Here is a 12890-nt window from a genome sequence, read left to right as displayed (position 1 = left end):
TTGGGAGCTTTAATAACTATTCTCACCTCACTCCTTTGTTCCCTATTCAGCAACTATGAACAGGCTATTAACACTATAGTACTTGAGGGCCCTTGCTTCAAGTCTCCCTAGCCCCTGTCCAGATCTTAGTCATTTTGCATTAGCAACCTCCTCAGTGTTATGATAGGTGAACTGCCAAATTTTTGAAGTCCATGGGAACATCAAACATGGAAAACTGCTGTTCATTGGCAGTGGGACATCTACAATATACCCAAAGCAGCATTGCTGTTTCCCAGCCCATGGACTGAATCCAGAAAATCCATTTTGCTTGGTGCACACAGGATGTCTCTAATTTGCTACAGACTGACAATTTTCATTTCACTCAACACCTTATTACTTGCCTGGTTCTTGAATACAATTAAGATCATGATCCCCTAACTTAAATAAACACAAGATTGGGGCATCTAAAAAATAATGAAAAAGGGTGCTTCTTTGTTTGATAGCAGTTACAGGAGGAGATATCTCAGAGATGAATGGCCTACATCTTTAGGTGGAATGCTTCTCTTCCTAACTATATAAAATTGAATAGTTTAATTCTCCATTCTGAGCCTTGGGTTCTTCCACTGTAAACAAGCGGACATTAATTGTACCCAATTCATTGTGTTGCTATAAAGGTTGAAAAAGTAACTGCATAGAGGACATTAGCACTGTATACTCACTGAAACTAGCTATTACTTATTATTCATCAGGCAGCAGAAATCACAGGGGAAGTTCTTCAGAGTTTGAAAGAGCATTGTATGTTTGGAGAAAATAAGATGCCATAAGAAATGCATGGGAAGTAGGAAGAGGAAGACATCAAAACTCATTGTTTTCCAGTATCTAATAGAGAGATCAAAGTGTGGCAGGCACCCAGTATACCTTAGCAAGGGGTAGAATGGATAAATGAACACACACTCTTATCTTAGTGTGTATGTCTTACTACAACACAGTACCACAGACTGGAGGATGTAAAGCAAAAGAAATGTATTTTCAACAGTTCTGTGGACTGAAGAACTCCAAGAGCAAGGCACAAGTAGATTCAGTGTTCTGGTGAGGGCTTAACACGTGGATCTAGTTTTCATGCAGCATTTTCAGCTAGCGGATAAAGCAAAACAGCAAAAGCAGAAGGGTCCAGATGGTTCTTCCTGGATCTTTTCCATAATAGCATTAAATTCATTCAAAAGGGTAAAGCTCACACAACCTGATTACCCTCTCAAAGCCCCATATCTTGAGGTTTGAAGAACAACATATGAGTTTAAGTGGGTAATGTATTTAAATTATCATAGCCTTTGAAGCTATCATTGGCTATGATGTCTGCCCCCCATGAGTCCTGAAAAAAGTTGAAGGCTTCATTTTATGGTTTATAGTTTATGCAACTTCTTTATGCCATGATCTGTGAACAAAATAATGATACGTTTCCTTCTAGGCCCAAACAATAAATACCTCCAACTGTTCTGGGGAATAGACTGGGTGGTAAGGGTATAGGCAGACATCTTTTAAGGGGTTGGGGTGGACAGCATGGGTAATGATGGCAGAGTAACTCAAGAGTAAGGGATTCAATGGGACCAGAGCTTTGAAATGACAGAAGCAGGAAGCTTTATTAAAAAGCTGGTTGGTCACAGTGGAATGGACATTTGAGCTAGGAGATGAAGTAGGTAAAAAGTTAACTAAGTGGCTGAATTTGGAAAAGGAGCTCTGAACAAAGGGAGATCTGGAACAGAGGTCCCAGAGCAAAAGCATGTCTGGGGAATTTGAGACCATCTTGGACCTGGAGGGTAAAATGGGGAGGAAAGTAACAGGAAGATGGGCAACACCAACTAGAATACAAGCACCTAGAAGATCATTGTAAGGACACTGGTTGTCACTGTGGAGAAACAGGGAGTAAGGACAGGGCTGTGAGCCAAGAAGTGCATAGCCTTACCTGAGAGGGGTCTTTGTGTTCTGTGCAGAAACTGGTCTGTGAGTGTCAAAAGCCAAGCTTCACTTAGAAGCAGAAGAGATGCTGATGGAGCAGGGTAAGTATGTCCTCCAACAGTAGACAGAGCTCACCAAATCAATAAAGGTGAAGAAAGGCTGATTGGTGAAAGTGCAGAGCACAGTGAGATGGGGCAGATTCTACTGCATCCCTTATACCTCCACAAACTCAGGCCATTGCTCTGCTTTCATCTCTCCTATCATGGAATTACTTACCTACTTGTAAAAATGATACCTAGAGCCACAATACTATGGCACATGATGTGTATATGACACCTGGCAGGAGACAAGCCTTGTTACAAAACTGTGCTTACATGAACCCTTTGCAGTATGAGGCAGTTTCTATTCCTACCACACTAAAGCAGATGAACAAGGAGGCACAGGTAATGTTGGGACTTATCTAAGGTCATGCCATTAGGTGACAGAGCTGAGGTTTGATCTTGGACTATGTAACTCCAAGCCTGTAATATTTGTCACTACTCTAAATTATTCTCCAAGGAATATAACTATAAACTTGAGAATGTTTTGTCTGCTACTGGTTAATTCTTCATTGCAGGCATGCTTTTCAACTTCATGCTGTCACCAGTTCCTATAAGGGAATTAGGTTCAGACCAGACAGCTGAGTACTAGGGGTGATATTTGCAGAGCCCTGAGTGTCATTAATGAATGTCTTTATATTTTGGTAACCATTTTGTTTTCAAGTTCATTGCTGCTTATAAATTCTTATTCTGTATTCTTTTTACTGTTTTACATCCTTTCTTTCTCTTAAGAGACAGCCTCAGCTCTTAGGATTTGGAAGCAAGATTAGAGTGTTCTTATTCGTTATAAAATAAGAAAAATGTTTTATTTGGGCTTCCAGTTCTAGAGAGGTAAGAGTCCACTGAGGCAGGGAGGCATGACAGCAAGCAGCAGGAATAGTGGCAGTAGATGGAAGCTGAGAGATCACATCTTCAACAGCAAACAGGAAAACAGAAAGGAGACTGAAAGTGGGTAAAGCTATGAAATCTCAAATCCTTCCCCAGGTGATATACTTCAAGTAAGGCTGTACCACCTCCCCAAAGTGATACCAACTGTGGACCAAATACCTGATACTATGGGGGGATTTCTTATTCAAACCACCACATCCCAGGACTTTCTTCAAAATCTTAAACCAAAATTACCCCTAAAGAATGTTAAGGCCCTGAGGTTGTATTATCAACATTCCTCAGTAATTACCATCTTTAATTTTGTACAATAATTACTAATAACATAGGAAGTACCTAGGGAAACTTTGGTTAGGGTTAAATTTATAAACTAATTTAATGTCATAAACTCAAGCTTTTTTTGTACACTTTGGGGTGATCAGTGATAACCAGAGACTGCATAAGTGGGGAGGGGAGGATTTGATTCTTTCACTGTAGAGACAACCTACTTCAATGCTTAAATGTTTTTAAAGAAAGGTGGGCTGATGGCAGTGATTGTGGTAGTGTATGTGAGTGTGTGTGTGTGTGTGTGTGTGTGTGTGTGTGTGAGAGAGAGAGAGAGAGAGAGAGAGAGAGAGAGAGAGAGAGAGAGAGAGAGAGAGAGACAGAGTGTGTGTATGTGTGTGCATATATGCACGCATATGCATGCATGTATTTGGTATCCTATTAGAAAAGCAACCAAATTAAACTATTTTTTTCCATTACATTTTTCTCCAGGATTTCTCATGTCTTTCTGAGAACTCTTCCTTGGTGACCTCACAGTGGACATGTCTTGTGACATGAGTTGTTTTGTTTGCATATCCCTAAGCCAGAATTTCCATTGTCAGTGTCGTCTGTTAGGAGATCTTAAGCTTTCCTCTCTTTTCCAACTGGAAAATTTTATGTGTATCATAGGTCATTAAAGTTGAATCCATTATCTTTTCCCCACCTCCCACCATAACCCCAAGACTATCTCTGTTCCCATGTCCCATGGGTGTCTCACTGCAAATGACAACCATGCCCCAGACCTTGGAGCCTGGTATGTCTTCAGACTCAGATCCAAACATCAGTCACAAAATTCTAGCTTAGATTGATCAAGAGATATATTTACCAGAATTTATCTTTACTGACCCTATTTGTATCTTGTCTCAAGCAAACTGTATTTCTATATTTATACATAAAAATAAAAGCTTGACATAATTGGGGAAATGTTATGACATTGAGAATTATTATTTTTAATGTGATAATGGCAAGGTTATGTTTTGAAAGTTTTAATTCCTTTAGAAATGTGTATTTAAAACTTTCAGAGGTTGCACTACACTCTTTAGGATTTATTTTAAAATAGTCCAGCAGTGGAGAAAGCAGGGGAGAGGGCTTAATACGTGAATACCTGGACATAGTTAATAATTACTGAAGCTGGTGATAGATAGACTTGGGTTAACTGTATTGCTATTGCTCTCTGCTTACAAGTGTGTTGGGGGGCTGCTGTGTGGCCGTGGCTGTGGCTGTGTGGCTATGGCTCTGTGTGTGTGTGTGTGTGTGTGTGTGTGTGTGTGTGTGTGTGTGTGTGTGTGTGTGTGTGTGTGTGTTGGGGTATCCAAATGTCAGTACAAGTGTCAATTGGATAATTCTCTTTTTATTTACATTTACTTTGTTTTTTGAGAATTTCATGTGTGAATAGTGTCTTCACATCATTTTTACTTCATCTTCTTCCCACCCAACTTCTCCCATGGCCCTCCCAAATTCACAACCTCTTCTTTGTTAATTATTATTGTTACACACACATAAGTATGTATACACAACATAAATATGTATGTACATACACGTATGTATATACTGAGTCCATTTAGTGTTTTTCATATTTGCATGTGTTTAAGCTAACCATTTGTAATTAGAAGACACTGACAATGGAAATTCTGGCTTAGGGATATGCAAACAAAACAACTCATGTCACAAGACATGTCCACTGTGAGGTCACCAAGGAAGAGTTCTCAGAAAGACATGAGAAATCCTGCATACTGCATGCATGGGCTCCTAATAACAAGGCCACTTTAATGACACCTGCACAATGACAACAGCAGTGCACATTCTGACATGGATGGGGAAATCTCACAAGACCTCACTCCCTAGATAATTCCCTTTTTGTGTTGGGAGTACCTGTCTTATTCACGCTGAGCAACACCCCTAAATTCACGTACTGGATGCCACAGCCACTGATTCTACTATAAACATACCTTTAGATGTTGTTGACTGTCTAGTAGGGAACAAATATTCCTGTTTGAGAACCTTAGCTCTATTCATTGCCTGTTTAGCAATTACCACTGTTTGGCTTTACGTTATACACTATTTCTTTGGTTTGTCTTCTAGCTAAACACACGCATAGTGCATTAGATGATTTCATTAGCTGTGTTCCACTAGAATGAAGCCCCACAGTGCCTTCCATGAATTGTGTGTAAGGTGATTCCATTAGCTGTGTTCCACTGGAATGAAGCTTACAGTGCCTTCCATGTCTTCTTCCCTGTATCTTGGGATTTTATACAAAGTAGAAAATCAATTAGTATTTGTTGCTCAATGAAAAAAAAATTATTTTAAAGAAAAGCGAATGTGCAATTTCATTAATCAGAGGGACATGCATGCTTCTCGTCCCCATGGGGAAACTACTTAATATCTCTCTGCCTCCATGTTCCCACCTACAAAATGGGAGTGATAACAATAATGACTTTGTGGATTCCTTAAGTGACCCATCTTTGCTTGGGAAACTCTGTGTTTTGTTGTTACATGGTTATTAATGATATCTTCCACTCTCAGATGTGTCCTTATTTTGAAGATAGATCATAGGACAAATTGAGCTAGAGTACTACTGCCTGCACAGTATCTGGGGTTACAAGGATATGGCACATCACTATCTAGGCGCCACCCTGATACAAACACCTCAGAGGTTTTCCATTGTGTGCCACAACAAGAGTTGTACTGTGGTGACAAGCCCCTTGACACTTGCTGGCTCTCCAGCCTCGACTTCCCATCCTTCAGCAAGCCAGATTCATTCTTCCTCAACCCCAAGATCTCAACTTGCTCTTTTTCTAACTGGAAATATCCTTTCCCCACTGTTACCTGCCTACATTCCATGTGTCCTATGGGAATTAGTACTAACGTTACATTTTCCAAGAAGCCAGGCTTTAATATACACTCTGATTTCCTTGGATCTACATGGCTTCAGTACTCAGCAGGCTGGAGGTTTGTGACACACTGGTTGAATTTTTCTCTAAATGTTACTTCCCTGAGTCGGAGTTTATGTAAGTCACTCAGTAATTATTTCTTTGTTGTATGAACAAATTCATTCATTAACATCAGACCTTGCCTATGCACTTGAGACTTAGCCTCATCACCATATCCAGGGTAAATGTATCACATTTCATGCTCTGAGTAGGCACTCAATCTATGTCATCAAGTAAGGTAACCCCTTTTAAACCTAACCTTCACCAGTTCATCTGGGCCTAAACCCAAGAGTAGGAGACAACCTCAAATTTCCCCTAATCATACTTGAAGAATAAGATTCTGATAACAAATGGAAGATGATTTTGTTGTAATAGGGTTTTATTTTCATATTACTATGTTAGAAAGCAATTCCAAGAAAAAAAAAACCTGGAGTGTGTCCTAAATGGTTAATGATCCTCAGCAACAATCTGTCCAATGTGAGAAGGATTTCGTTTACAATCTGACAGCTGATCTATAATCAAGTTCTGCTTGGCTGCTATGCTGAGTTCCTACCCACACCTCTCCATGGGGCTCAGTGAACACCCTAAGGATGGAAAAGCCCAAACCTTTTATTACACACATTTCTGATTTCCCAGAAGCTTCTAAACAAAGTGGGGGCGTGCATATGCCTGCCAGATGTTGTTCTATCTGACTGGAGAGGCATGCCTCCTCCAAGGACATTGAGGTTTCCACTTGGTCAGATTACAGGGCTGGCATACTTCTTATTTCTTTTCCTTCATGTATCAACAGACATTAATTTCACAACTACTATCTCAGAAACCAAGATTGCAAAGGTAAACAGCATCATTTCTGTCAACTCAAATTCCAGCTTAATGTGGGATGAGGTGAGATTAAGCAGATGATTGTAACATAGGCTAGTTCCTGTGCTGGCAGGAAATGCAGAGGGGATGCAGAAACATGTGGTATGAGTATGTCTTGCTCATTTTTCACAGTTTTTTAAATTATTACTAATGAATATTAACAAACCTTTATGTGGTACAAATAAAAGAGCTTTTGTCAAATATATGATTTGCAAATATTTACATAGCCCCAGTCACCTCTCTCTTTCTCTCTTGCCTTAAAAATTAAATTTTAAAGAGAAAAAACTTAATTTTAATGTAGTTCCATATTTCATCTTATTATGATTTGGATTTGTGTCTGAAAACCCTTTGTTACATCCTAAATTAGAGGGTTTTTCCCCTTTATTTCCCTCTTAAATTTTGTATTTCCAGGTTTTGAATTTGAAGAATTTTAATAATTTTTTCTCTTTTTTTGAAAATAGATTATTTTCCACATAATACATGCTGATTACATTTTCCCCACCCTCTATTCCTCCCAGTATCTCCCCCGCTTCTCTTTCATCCATATCCACTCCCTTCCTGTCTCTCATTAGAAAAGAACAGGCTTCTAAGAGATAACAAACATGACAAAATATAGTAAGATAGAACAAAAACCACTATATAGAAGTTGAATGAAGCAAAAGAAACAGAAGGAAAAGAGCCCCGGAGAAGGCACAGAATCAGAGACCAACTTGCTCACACACTCAGGAGTTCCATAAAAACACTAAACTAGAAGCCACAACATATACGAAGAGATCTGGTGCAGACCCATGCAGGCCCTGTGCTTGCTGCTTCAGTCTCTGAGTTCATACGAGCCTTACTCAGTTGATCCAGGGCCTTGTTCTCCTGGTGCCCACCCCTTACTCTTACACTCTTTCTATCATCTCTTCTATGGGTCTCCCTGAGCTCTGAGGTAAGGAATTTGATGGTGACATCCCATTTAGAGCTGAGTGCTCCAAAGTGTCTGTCTGTCTGTCTGTCTGTCTGTCTGTCTGTCTGTCTGTCTCTCTCTCTCTCTCTCTCTCTCTCTCTCTCTCTCTCTCTCTCTCTCTCTTTCTTTCTTTCTGACCTTTGAGTATAGCAGAATATCATTAGGAGTCATTTTGTCCCTACCTTTTTTTTTATTAGTACTAGTAATATATAGTTTTATGCTAGGTTTCTGGGCTATATATAGTCTCTGGTACTTGGTCCCCAAGCAGTGTTGAATATGAGTTCCATCTTGTGGAGTGGGCCTTAAGTCATATCAGACATTGGCTGGTTGCTCCCACAAGATTTGTGCCACCATTGTCCTAGCATATCTTGGAGGCAGGACATATTGTAGATTGAAGATTTTGTTCTGGAGTTGGTATATACATCTCTCTTTTGGTAGCCTGCAGAGTATCTTCCTTACCAAAGACACTAGAACATATGAGTGAAGGTTCTATATAGGCACCAGATCAACCTCATCATGTTTAACGGGTCATGTTATAGAAAACAAACGATTGTCTTGACAACAGCTTGGGTTGGTCAGGGATTTCCGTGAGACTACTTTTCCAGTGACTCAATTGGATGTCACCTAGTCCCTGTCCTGGAAGCTTCATTTGGTGACAAGAATGGCCAGTTGGTACTCCATCTCCCCTATTATTTGGAGATTTCATTAGGGTCACCTTTGTTTATTTTAGGAAGTGTCAACTGCACTGTTTCCATACCACTCCTCAGATGCCCCTCAACCATCAGTGTCTCTGCCCATATTCCACCCACCACTTAACCCTTCTGTTCCAGTTCTCTCTGCCTCCAGTCCACCCATAAAATATATTCTATTTCCCTCTCAAAGGGAGATCCACATGTCCCACTTAGTTCCTTCCTCTATACCTAATCTCTATGGGCCTACAGATTATAGCTTGGTTATTATTTACTTAATGACTAACATCCACATATAACTGAATACATACCATACTTACCTTTCTGGGTCTGGATTACCTCAGTCAGTATAATTTTTTTTCTAGTTCCATCCATGAATTTCATACTGCTTTTTTTTTTTTTTTTTTTTTTTTTGGTTTTTCGAGACAGGGTTTCTCTGTGTAGTTTTGTGCCTTTCCTGGAACTCGCTTTGTAGACCAGGCTGGCCTCGAACTCACAGAGATCCATCTGCTTCTGCCTCCCGAGTGCTGGGATTAAAGGCGTGTTGTTATTTTTTTTTTTTTTTTTGTTTTTTTTTTTTTTTTTGTTTTTTTTTTTTTTTTTTGTTTTTTTTTTTTTTTTAATTTATTTTGCAATACAATTCAGTTCTACATATCAGTCACGGATTCCCTTGTTCTCCCCCCTCCCGTCCCCCTCACCTTCCCCCCAACGCCCCCCCCCCCCATTCCCATCTCCTCCAGGGCAAAGCCTTCCCCACAGACTGAGGTCAACCTGGTAGACTCAGTCCAGGTAGGTCTAGTCCCCTCCTCCCAGGCCGAGCCAAGCAATCCTGCATAGGCCCCAGGTTTCAAACAGCCAACTCATGCAATGAGCACAAGATCTGGTCCCACTGCCTGGATGCCTCCCAAACAGATCAAGCCAATCAACTGTCTCACCCATTCGGAGGGCCTGATCCAGTGTGGACCCCTCAGCCATTGGTTCATAGTTCATGTGTTTCCATTCATTTGGCTATTTGTCCCTGTGCTTTATCCAACCTTGGTCTCAACAATTCTCGCTCATATAAACCCTCCTCATTCTCGTTAATTGGACTCCCAGAGATCCACCCAGGGCCTAGTCATGGATCTCTGCATCCAGATCCCTCAGTAGTTGGATGAGGTTTCTAGCACAACAATTAGGGTGTTTGGCCATCCCATCACCAGAGTAGGTCAGTTCGGGCTGTCTCTCGACCATTGCCAGCAGTCTGTTGTGTGGGTAAGAGCACTTGTTCAGCTATGTTCATATCAGCATTGTTTGTAATAGCCAGAACATGGAAACAACCCAGATGCCCTTCAACTGAAGAATGGATAAACAAAATGTGGTACATATACACAATGGAATACTACTCAGCAGAAAAAAACAATGGCATCATGAGGTTTGCAGACAAATGGATGGATCTAGAAAAAATCATCCTGAGTGAGGTAACCCAGACTCAGAAAGACAAACATGGTATGTACTCACTCATAGCAGGATACTAGACATGAAACAAGGATGAATTGTCTGCTACTCACATCACCAGGGAGGCTACCCGGAAAACAGGACCCCAAGAAAGACACAGGGATCGCCCAATGACAGAGAAATGGAATGAGATCTACATGAACAGCCTGGACATGAGTGGGGGTAATGAAAGGCGAGGGTCGAGGGAAAGAGAGCTTGGGGGAGCGGGAGATCCCAGCTGGATCAACAACAGAGAGGGAGAACAAGGAATAGGAGACCATGGTAAATGAAGACCACATGAGAACAGGAAGAAGCAAAGTGCTAGAGAGGCCCACAGAAATCCACAAAGATACCCACACAACAGACTGCGTGTTGTTATTTTTAACAGCTGAGTAACATCTGTTGGTCTGACCCACAAATAGGGTGGAGGCAGGACCGGTCCAGCCAGTCTCTCACTGGGGCTGAGCGGGATCATGAGTGTCAGACGGCCCAGACCGGAAACACACTGGGCCGAGAGTCTTGTCAAAGCAGGAACTTGCGCTATTGTACCAGGAGTGAACTTATATAGGTTGGGGTGATGGGAGGATGAGGGGATGGGGTGAGGATAGCGGGCCAATGAGATGATGCTATCTCAGCAGTTACTAGGCAGAGGCAATTCTAGGTTGTGTAGGGCTTAGTCACTCGTATGTGGAAGTCATGTCCCTGGACAGGTCGACAAACTCCAGCTAGGCTTGGCAAGTTACACTGGGCCTCACACCTGGGCCTCGTGGGGCCCAACAAACATCCATTGCATAAATGTACTATATTTTCTGTATCTATTCTTATGTTGAGGGACATCTTGGTTGTTTCCAATTTACAGCTATTGTGAATAGAGCAGCAATGAACATGGCTGAGCAAGTGATCTTGTGGTAGAGTAAAACATCCTTTGGGTATATGCTCAAGCTATATCCAGTATAACTGGATCTTGAGGTAGATTGATCTCCATCTTTCTGATGAACTGCCACACTGATTTTTTCAGTGGCTGTTTGTACTCCCACCAACAATGGAAGAGTATTCCCCATATTCCACATCCTTACAAGCATGAGCTGTCACTTGTGTATTGATCTTAGCCTTCTGAAAGATGTAAGATGAAATCTCAAAGTAGCTTTGATTTGCATTTTCCTGATGGCTAAGAATATTGAACATTTCTTTAAGTGTTTCTCAGCCATTTGAGTTTCTGCTATTGAGAGTTCTCTGTTTGGATCTCTACCCAATTTTTAAATGGATTTTTTGGGTTTTTGAGTTCTTTATATATTTTAGATATTACTTCTCTATCAGATGTGGAGTTGGTAATCTTTTCCCATTCTGTAGGCTGCTGCTTTGTCTAAATGACATCATCCTCTGCCTTACAGAAGTCTTTCACTTTCATGAGGACCCATTTATTAATCATTGATTTTATTGCCTATACTAATTGTGTTCTTTTCAGAAAGACAATTTTTACAAAAAAAAACACTGTGACTGGAAATTTGTAGACAGATAGACATATAAACAGATATATGAAGATAGATAGATAGATAGATAGATAGATAGATAGATGATAGATAGATAGATCGATAGATAGATGATAGATAGATAGAGATAGATAGATAGATAGATAGATAGATAGATGATAGATAGATAGATAGATAGATAGATAGATAGATGATAGATAGATAGATAGATAGATAGATAGATAGATAGATGATAGATAGATAGATGATAGATGATAGATAGATAGATAGATAGATAGATAGATAGATAGATAGATAGATAGATAGATAGATGGTGGAAAGATAGAACTACTTCTACATTGTTGAAAATTACACTTTGTATATTGAATTGCTTTTGCACCTTTTTTGAAAGTTGAGAACTTAAGTTGGGGTCAAATTTACTCTGATTCTTGATATCTCTGTCTTTCCACCACTATTACACTGTGTTAACTTCTGTAAAGTTATGTCTTTAAATCAGTAGTTCAAATCTTTTCTACTTCATTTCCAATTTGGTTTTGGCAATCTTTTGTTTTCCTTTTTTCCATGTGCAGATTAAAATGGTCTCTTTAATTCCCATAAGGAAACAATGTTGAGTCTTTATCTGGACATGTTGCATGTATATATAAACTTAAGGGAAAACTGACCTTCTTTGAATTGTGCAGTTTTCCAATCTGAAATTATCACACATTGATTCAGTATTTAGATCATCCTCTAATCTTCTTGTAGTGTTTTATATAGACATTGTTGGATGACAGACTTTTCCTGGGGGGACACAACACGTGTCTACTCACCCCAGAAAGAAAGCTCATGACAAACCAAAGCATAGATCGCATCAAAGTTGAACTTGCTGAATCAACATTTTTTATTGACGTTACTTATAAGAATATGAGTGGGGGTTACTTACAGGAGCAGAAATAAAGAAAGCTGAAACACCAAAATGTGGTGATATATTATTTGTGCTGAAATGTGGTGATATTTGTGCTTTAATAAATAAAGTTTGCCTGGAGATCAGAGGAAATAGTAAGCCATTTTAAGTAAACAAAAGTCAGGCAGCAGTAGCACATGCCCTTAATCCTGTCATTTAGCAGGCAGGATCTCTGTGTGTGCAAGGCCACACTAGGGAACCGAGCCAAGCATGGTGACACATGCCTTTAATTCCAGTACCAACCATAGAGTTCTGGAGGCCTGTATATACAGGAAGTGAAAGAGCTGGCCAGGAAGAGGAAGTGATGTAGCTAGACAGAGAGCAAATCAGATGGCAG

The sequence above is a fragment of the Peromyscus californicus genome, unplaced genomic scaffold, assembly GCF_007827085.1.
Source record: "Peromyscus californicus insignis strain IS unplaced genomic scaffold, ASM782708v3 Scaffold_8__1_contigs__length_139910024, whole genome shotgun sequence".
NCBI lineage: Eukaryota > Metazoa > Chordata > Mammalia > Rodentia > Cricetidae > Peromyscus > Peromyscus californicus.
The sequence above is the reverse complement of the archived record's forward strand: the minus strand, read 5'-3'. Positions refer to the sequence as shown.